Source organism: Dipodomys spectabilis, unplaced genomic scaffold (assembly GCF_019054845.1).
Source record: "Dipodomys spectabilis isolate Male_0828 unplaced genomic scaffold, ASM1905484v1 ptg000248l, whole genome shotgun sequence".
In the NCBI taxonomy this organism is placed as follows: Eukaryota; Metazoa; Chordata; class Mammalia; order Rodentia; family Heteromyidae; genus Dipodomys; species Dipodomys spectabilis.
The window spans coordinates 1,061,684-1,071,083 of NW_024870925.1; the positions used below are offsets into that span (position 1 = coordinate 1,061,684).

General features: G+C 36.6%; 1 long non-coding RNA gene across 2 annotated transcripts in view; it reads left to right on the plus strand.

Moving 5' to 3' along the window:
• The window catches only part of LOC122124812, a 34,124-nt gene extending 25,138 nt beyond the window's left edge, over positions 1-8,986 (plus strand). The window contains exon 4 of one of the 2 annotated variants that reach the window (XR_006150662.1): positions 8,962-8,986. This is a non-coding gene — a long non-coding RNA (uncharacterized LOC122124812). Of the gene's footprint in view, positions 1-7,849; positions 7,985-8,961 lie in introns of those variants that run through there. The other variant, XR_006150660.1, reaches the window with a different exon arrangement.
• The last annotated feature ends 414 nt before the right edge of the window (positions 8,987-9,400 follow it).

The window sequence follows — 9,400 nt, forward strand, 5'->3', positions numbered from 1 at the left end:
TGTATTTCTGATATCAACAAACCTGGCACTTTTGAAATAGAATGAAATCACAGAATAGGCATTCCAATGTGTCTGTGGCATTACAATGACCATGTGATATAATAATGCTATGATGTCATTGTTTTATGATGTCATGATGGGCTGATGTTGTCATAATGACAATGTGATATTACACTGGTGATGATGTCATAAAGGTTTTGCGATGTTAAAATGACATGTCTCATCTCAATTGTCATTAGCTCAAAATAAGGGTATGGATACCAAAAGGCCTGTGATTTCGCAAAGGCCATGCTTTCTTTCAAAGCTTCTGAGGTCATAATAGGTTTGGGATGTCACAATGTGATCATGGTAGCACAATGTCAGTGTGATATCCCAATGAGTTTGTGATGTCACCACGGTGATTAGGTCACAATGGTTTAGTGATGTCTCATCAAGTTTGTAATATAACAATGACGTATACAATTTCAATTTCTTCTAATTCACTATGAGGATAATGTAATAACCAGTGGGGCCAGAATTATCTGTCTGAGCTGATAATCATTGTAAATTCTTGGTCTGGCCCACCGGAGAGTGTGGGGAATGCCGCCAAAGGTGAAGTGTCAAGCCTCACATGGTGAGCTGTCAAGGAGTTATTGAGCATTGGGCAGTTTGGGAAGTGATTGTTGAAAACTGTTAGGCAGAAGACCCGTTAGAGTAAAGAGAGGTAAACCTATATATAGGTTGCATTTTCAGAGCATTGGAAGGGGAAATAAAAATTGGTGCTACCAGGATGGAATAAAGAGAAAAATCTGAGAAGAGAGGAAGTTGATGGAGAGCAGAAGGTTGGCAAGTGGTCACGGGGGCAGAGTAGGGCAGGCCTGTGGAGAGTGGAGGAGAGTGGAAGAGAAGAAGGAAGTGGTGGAAGGGATAAAGGGAAAGACCAGGAAGGAAGGACAGCTCTGTAGTGAAGGAGGGAGGAATGGAAAAGTAAAAAGCCTTGCCCATTGAGGTTTGGAGCTTTGGAGATCATAATTTTTTGGATGGTGGTTTGCAGACCAATTAAAAAGGGTGGTGATGCCCATTGAAGTTCTGAGGTTTGTTGGTCAAGGATGCTCTTGGACCTGGGTATCCAGTCCAGGATAAGGTAATCACAATCCTCTTTCTATTGTAAATTGTTTTATTATATTAAATTTGACTCAATGGCTTGTGTCCTTGCTTTAAGGGTCATAAGTTCATGAGTTCACAGAAAAAAGCTTGAAATCTCAAAGACCATGAATTTTCTAAGATGTGATGTCGCCATAGTAGGTTTGTAAAAACACAATGGAACAATGATGTCACGACGGCAATACCACAATATAATGTCAAAATAATGATTTCATACCACAATTAGTTGTTGATGCCATTCTCGTGATGAGCACAATAAATTTGTGATGTCACAATGAGTTCATGATGTCAGAGTGGCATGGCAGATCTCAATTGTCATTAATTGGGAATGAATATATGAGTTCAAAAAGTGACTGTAATGTCTCCAAAAGCATGTGTTGTCACAAACGTAATGCTGTTCTAACAGTTTTGTGATGTCACAATGTGACACAATATTCATGAAATCTGGCAATATGATGTCACAGGGGATTTCTGATATCACATGTCATACCAGAAATATGAGATTGAAAACAGATTATGAGCTCACAAGGACCTAATATATAACGAGGGCAGCATGGCACAAAACTTGTAAGTACAGGACTGGTTTGTGATGGCACAGCAGATTAATGATATCACAATGGCAATGTGATGTCACAATGTATTGTGATATCAGAATGGTTATATATTGTCAAAATGGGTTTCTGAAATAGAATGAATTCATACAATAAGCCTTTACAATGTTACGTCTATGATGTAACAATGTCACTGTGATTTATACTGCTATGATGCCATTGTTGTTTGGTGATGTCACAATGAGTTGATGGTGTCATAATGACAATTTGATGTCACTGCTGATTTATGATGTTACAATGGTTATGATGTCACATTATGTTTCTGATATCAACACATATGTCAAATTTGCAATAGAATGAAATAGCTTTGCACTGGTGGCTCACACCTGTAATCCTAGCTACTCAGGAGGCTGAGATCTGAGGATCGCAGTTCAAAGCCAGCTCAGGCAGGAAAGTTCATAAGACTCATCTCCAATAAAAACAACTAGAAAACCAGAAGTGGTGCTGTGGCTCAAGCGATAGAGTGCTCACCTAGAGCAGAAGAGCAGGAACAGCAACCAAGCCCAGAGTTCAAGCCCCACAACCGGAAAAAAAAACAATTAAAAATAAACATTCACAATCTATCTGTAACTTCACAATGACAATGTGATCTCATAATGCTATCTTGTCATTGTACTTTTGTGATATCAAAAGTAGTTGACGCTGTCATAATGAAAATGTTATGTCACACTGGTGATGCCACAAAGGGTTCGTGATATTACAATGGCATGTCTGATACCAATTGGAAGTTCATAATGAGGTTATAGTTACACAAAGCGACTGTGATGTCACAAAGGTCCTATGTTTTTATCAAATGTGCTAAGAGGTCTTAATCGGTTTGGGATGTCAAAATGTGATAGTGATGTCAAATGGTAATGAAAGTTCTCAATGGGTTTGGATGTCAAATTGGTAATGAAATCAAATAGTTTTGTGAAGTCATACCTCAAAATCACATGTCCAATTTCAGTTGCTACTATTTCACAATGAGGATATGAGTTCACAGAAGAAGAATGAAGTATAAAAGACCATGAATTTTCTAAAATGCTATGAAGACATACTAGGTTTTAGAAAACACAATGGAACAGTGATATAATAATGGCAATGTGATGTTGCAATATGATAACTTAATAAGGTTTTCATATCACAATTGGTGATGCCACACTAGTGATGTTTACAAGAGGTGTGTGATGTCAAAATGGGTTGGTGATATCAAAATGACACATGTGATCTCAATTGTCATTAACTCACAATGAGTATATGAGCTCATAAAGGGACTGTGGTATCTCCAAAGGCATGCGTTGTCACAAAAGTGATGAAGTCCTAACAGGTGTGTGTTGTCAGAATGTGACAAAATGCTCTTAACATCTATCAGTGTGATGTCACTATGATCTAAATGTCACACTGGATTCGGGTATCACATTTCATACCTGGATTGGGTGTGAGAGGATTGGAATTTCACAGTGGGTTAGTGATATCACTATGGAAATGTGGGATCACAAAGGTATTGTGCTACCACAATGGCTATTAGATAATAATGTGTTTCTACTATAATAGGTTTGTGCTGTCACAATTTTTTTGGGAGGGGGTTTGTAATGTCTTGTGGTTTTTTTTATTGTGAGAATACCGTACAGAAAAGTTACAATTACATGGGCAAGATAACGAGTACATATCTTATCAAGCATTAATGCCTCCTCGTTTCCCCTTCCAAACTCTTCCCATACTCCTCCTCTCTCCCCACTCAATCCTCCTCCCACCCCCCACCAAAGTTTTTAAGTTTGTTTTTCGACAAAACGACTTGTACATCTCATTGTTGCAATGGGTCCTCCTGTATCCCTAGTTAAATGATTTGTTATTTTTTTCCCTTCCCCTCCACAAACTATACCAACATCAAATACAGTGAAAGTATGGGTTATACTGTGGGGGAGGGACATACAAAGCAACATAGAAATCATCTTATAAATATGATAGAAAAAATTGCATGAAAGGAAAATAAACAAAAAAAATTGGAATACTTATCTTAGGGTTCATTCCAGTAACATCAACTTATCTGACCTTTTCTGCTTGACTCAGACATATACTAGTGATTGCAAATAAGGGAAACCTGGAACCTATGTTTCTTTGGGGCTGGATTACTTCACTGAATATAATTTTTTCTAAGTCTTTCTAATTCCTAACAAATGGGGCAATATCATTCTTTCTGATGGAGGCATAGAATTCCATTGTATGTATGTGTGTATATATATATATGCCACATTTTCTTGATCCATTCATCTACTGAGGGGCATCTGGGTTGGTTCCATATCTTAGATATGGTAAATAATCCTGAAATAAATATAGTCGTGCTGGTAGCTTTAGTGTGGTCTTGTTTGTGTCACAACTGGTTGGAAATGTCACAATGGCATGCTGGATCTCAAATGTCATTAATTCACAATGAAGATATGAGTTGACAAAGGGACCGTGTTATCTTCAATGTCATGTGTTGGCACAAATGTGTTGAAGTCCTAACAGATTTGTGAGTTCACAATGTGACACCATGGTCTTAATATCTATCCATATGATGTCACAATGGTCATGATGTCAGTCAATTTCTGATAGATATCATATGTCCTACCTGAATTATTATGAGTTTGAAAACAGATTCTAAGCCTACTGAAGGACTAAAATATCTTAATGGCTGCATATTACACAAGTTATGACTAAAAACACATGGTCTTTGGAGCTTAAGATTCTTTCTTTGAAATTGTATCCTCATTGTGAACTAATAGAAATTAAAATTGGACATGTCATGGTGATATTACAAACTCATATTGACAACACAAACTCATTGTGACCTCATCACCACTGTGACATCACAACCCCATTGTGACATCACATTGCTGTTTTGCCTTCACAATCACATTGTGACATCACAAAGCTATTGTGAGCTCTTAGCACCTTTAAAGAAACACATAACCTCTGTGGCTTCACAGACCTTTGTGTAGCCATATCCTCATAGTGAACTAATGAAAATTGTGATCACACATAGTATTGTATCATCACAAATACTTTCTGCAATAATTATGACTGTGAAATCACATTGTCATCATAACACCATCATCTCATTGTGACATCACCAAACCCCAATAACACCATACCATTTTTCTCTTTTTTTCTTCTGTGTCTTTTTTATTATAAGTACAGTGTACAGAGGGATTACATTTACATGAGCAAGGTAATGAGTTCCTATCCTATCAAACATTGCTGTCTTAACATCACTTTGTCATTTTGATGTCATCGACCCATTGTGAATGCCTATTCTTTGATTTCATTCTATTTCAAATGTGCCATGTGGGTTGATATCAGGAAACCACTGTGAACTCATAACTTTTGTGACATCAAAATCTCTTTGTCACAGCACATTGCCTTTGTTATATCACTAACTCACTGTGACATCAAATACCTCTCCTTTCCTCACAACTTTTGTGGCATGCTATTGTGATGTCTTAGGCCCTTTGTGAGTGGAAAGTCTGTGTTCGACCTCATATTTCAGATACGACATGAGATATCTAAAATCCAGTGTAACATAATGATATCACACTGCTGGACATCATAACCATTGTGTCACTTTGTGACATCTCAGATCTTTTAGTTCTTCAGCTTTTTGACTACATATACATTAGTGACATCAGAATCCCTTCCCAAACTCATATACTCATGGTGAGTTAATGACAATTGAGATCCCATATGCCATTGTGACATCATGAACCCCTTGGGACATCTCCAATCTATTACGACCACCTCATCAGTATGGTGTCACCAATTGTGACATCAAAACATTATTATAACAAGATATTGAGACATTACATTGTGTTTGTGAAATCACTGTCCCATTCGGTTTTCTCATAATATGACCTCATACTATGAAGCTTCTTCTATCTCCTGGTATCCTCATATTGAATTCTAAGTAATTGAAATTGGATATATCATTCTGATATTACAAACAAATTGTGATATCACAAAACCGTTGTGATCTCATCCCACCACGGTGACATCAAAAACACAATGGGACATCTCATTTCCATTGTGACATGATGAATCACATTGTGCCATTCAGATTACGACCTTTTACCACCTTTGAAAACACACATGGCCTCTGTGACATCAGAGAACCTTTTTTGTATCCATATTCTTATGGGGAACTAATGACAACTGACAGACATACCATTGATACATAACAAATCCTTTCTGACTTCATCATAATTGTGACATCATGTTGGCATTATGACACCATCAGCTCATTTTGACGTGTAAAACTACAATGACATCATAGCATTGTAACATCACATTGTCATTCTGATGTCATACACACATTGTGGTTGCCTATTATGTTTTTCATTCTATTTTTAATGTGGCATGTCAGTTGATATCAGAAGCCCATTGTGAGTTCATGACCATTGTGATATCATGATGCCTTAGTAGCTTTACATTGACATTGTGATGTCACATTGCCAAATTGATGTCACAATGGGATTTTGATGTGACAATGGTTATGATATCACAATGAATTTCTGATATCAACCCACATTTCAAATACAATGATTAGGCATTCATAATGTGACTATGATGTCATAATGTCATAATGGCAAATGCTATAATGTCATAAGCTAAAGATGTTATAACAACATTTTGATGTCACACTGGTTATGACGTCACACAGAGTTTGTAATGTTACAATGGTTATGAGGTCACAATGTGTTTCTGATATCAACTGATATGCCACATTTGAAAAAGAATGAAATCACAGGATATACATTCACAATGTGTCTATGACAGCAAAATGGCAATGTGATGTCATAATGCTATGATGTCACTGTAGCTTGGTGATGTCACAATGAGCTGATGGTGTCATAACAACAGTCGGATTTCACATTGGTAATGACGTCACAAAGGGTTTGTGATGTCACAATGGCATGTCAGATCTTAATTGCCACTAATTTATGGTGAGGATATGAGATTGAAGTCACAACATACACAAATGAAGTATGATGATGCAAAGGCCATGTTTTTTGTTACAAGTGCTAAAGTTGCTAACAGGTTTCGTTTGTTCAAGTGTTAATGATATAAAAATGATATAATTATTGATATAAAAATGAGTTAATGATGTCCAAACTAGTTTGTAATAAATGAGTTAATGATGTCCAAACTAGTTGGTAATGTGACATCTTATTTCACATTTGAATTGCTAGAAGTTCACAATGATACAATTCACAGAAGGAGCTTGATATCCCAAAGGCCATGAATTTTCTTATATGTGATGAGATCATAATAGGTTTGTGAAAGTATGTAATATCACAATTGCAATATGATGTCAAATTATAATGTCATAATAGTGTTGTTATATCACAATTATTTGATGATGCCATAATAGAGATGAGTTCAAACTAGTTTTGTGATGTCGCAGTAGATTGGTGATGTGACAATGGCATTCCAGACCTCAATTGTCATTAACTCACAATGAGTATATAAATTTAGAACGGGCTTGTGACGATTCCAAAGCATTTGTTGGCACAAATGTGATGAAGTCAGAACAGATTCGTGATGTGACAATGTGACACAATGGTCATTAAATCTAGTAGTGTGATGTCACAATGTTCATGATGTCACAGTATATTGCTAATATTTCATGTCATACCTGAAATAATATGTCAAAAATAGATTGAGCTCTCAATGAGCCTAACACAGTGGCAACATGTCACAAAACATGAGGACAGGACATGTTTGAGTTGGCACAGATGTTTAGAGATATCACAGTGGCAATGTTATGTCACAAAGGGATTGTGATGTCACCATGATTATGAAGTCAAAATGTGTTTTTTATATGAACCCACATGCCACATTTGAAATATAATGAAATCAAATAATTGGCATTCATAATGTATATATGATGTCACAATGACAATGTGATATCATAGTGGTGTGATATCATTACATATTTGTGATGTCACAATGAGCTGATGTCATAATGACAATGTGACATCACACTGATGATTATATTGTAAATCCTTTGTGACATCCATACATCATCCATCCATACTCAGAGACATGGAGTTATTGCCTTCTTTTTTTTTCTTTGGCAGGTCCGAGGTTGAAATATGAGCCCAGGCCCTATGTCTGATCTCCTCTTGCACAAGAGTAGTCCTCTGCCCTTGAGCCACAGAACCAACCCATGGGGATATTTTCCTGTGATCTCTTAGAAATAAGAATGTCGTGGACTTTCCTGCCTTTGCTAAATTCAAATTGGCATTCTATACATCTCAGCCTCCTGAGGAGCTAGTATTACAGGCAGGAACCACTGACAGCTGGCTTTCTTTTCTTCTTGTTGTTCTTTTTTTCATTGTGACCATCTGAAACCTTCACAGTATTATTCCAATGGTTTTCATTGGAAGTAAACTACCTAACCCTGGAGTTCGAATGCCAAGACTGCGACCCACAAATGGAGAGAGATCCTAAAAGACTAGTTCCTATTTATGTGAATGTTAATGGAATGTGTAATAACAATTAATTTTGCAGTTAATTCGTGATTCTATTTTATAATGCCACACAAAAATTATTGGATTTATATCTTCCATTCTAGCACCATGGTATGATTCCCCTAATGGAAGGATATTGACTAATTTTTATTAAAATTTTTATAAGTATTCAACCATGATACTTCATTAAATGGAGACATAATTTAATAACTAATAATGGGTGACTATATTTATATAATTTAATGATATCCTCACATTCTCTCTCTGTATATATATATATGTGTGTGTGTATGTGTGTGTATATGTATATATATATATACATAGCCTTCTACACATCTATCAATATATATATAGTGCACTACTGTGGCTTGATCATAGGTCCTTAGAACTTCCTGGCAGCTCAGATTGCCAGAGGCTGGTGTGCTAAGACTGTGACCCCATTTATGGATTAGCCATTATAGGCCGTGAGTTGAAATCCCAGCATCGCCAAAAATTTATTCATGTAGGAAGAAACCACTTTTGACACATTTTTTTCCTGAAAAAAAAATCCTGGGTCTCAGTATGATGTATAATCCATATGCAAATATATACTCGTGATAGGATGTAATAAATGAAATGTTATATGTGTAATAATAATAAATAAATAAGGGTAATAAATGTCATACTTACTAAACCCATGTATGTAAATAGTGATCATATATGAATATTATTTTTTCCAGTGCTGTGGCGTCAATTCAGAGCCTGGGAACTGGTCTGAATTTCTTGTCTTCAAGGACCGAGAGCTTCCCCTTCACCCACAATGCCACTGAGTTACCCAGACCCTGAGTTCAAATCCCATGCCAGACAGAAAAATTCCAAAAAATTCCAAAAAAATTCCATCCAGGGCTTTATTTTATTATGTTTTTTGGCCAAACATGGGGCTTGAACTCAGGTCTTGGCATCTCTGCCACAGCTGAGCTTGGGATCCTAGGACCCAAGTTCAAATCTCGGCGTTAGCAAAAAATAAAAAGGAGAAGGATAAAACAGAGAAGTTCAAGAAGGTGGTTTTACATTTTTTTGCTTTGCATTGTGACCATCCTGGGTCTAAATGACAAGGCCCAGAATGTGTACATGATCTTACATGCTGATGTTTGGCTGGCTATTATGATAGCCATAGCC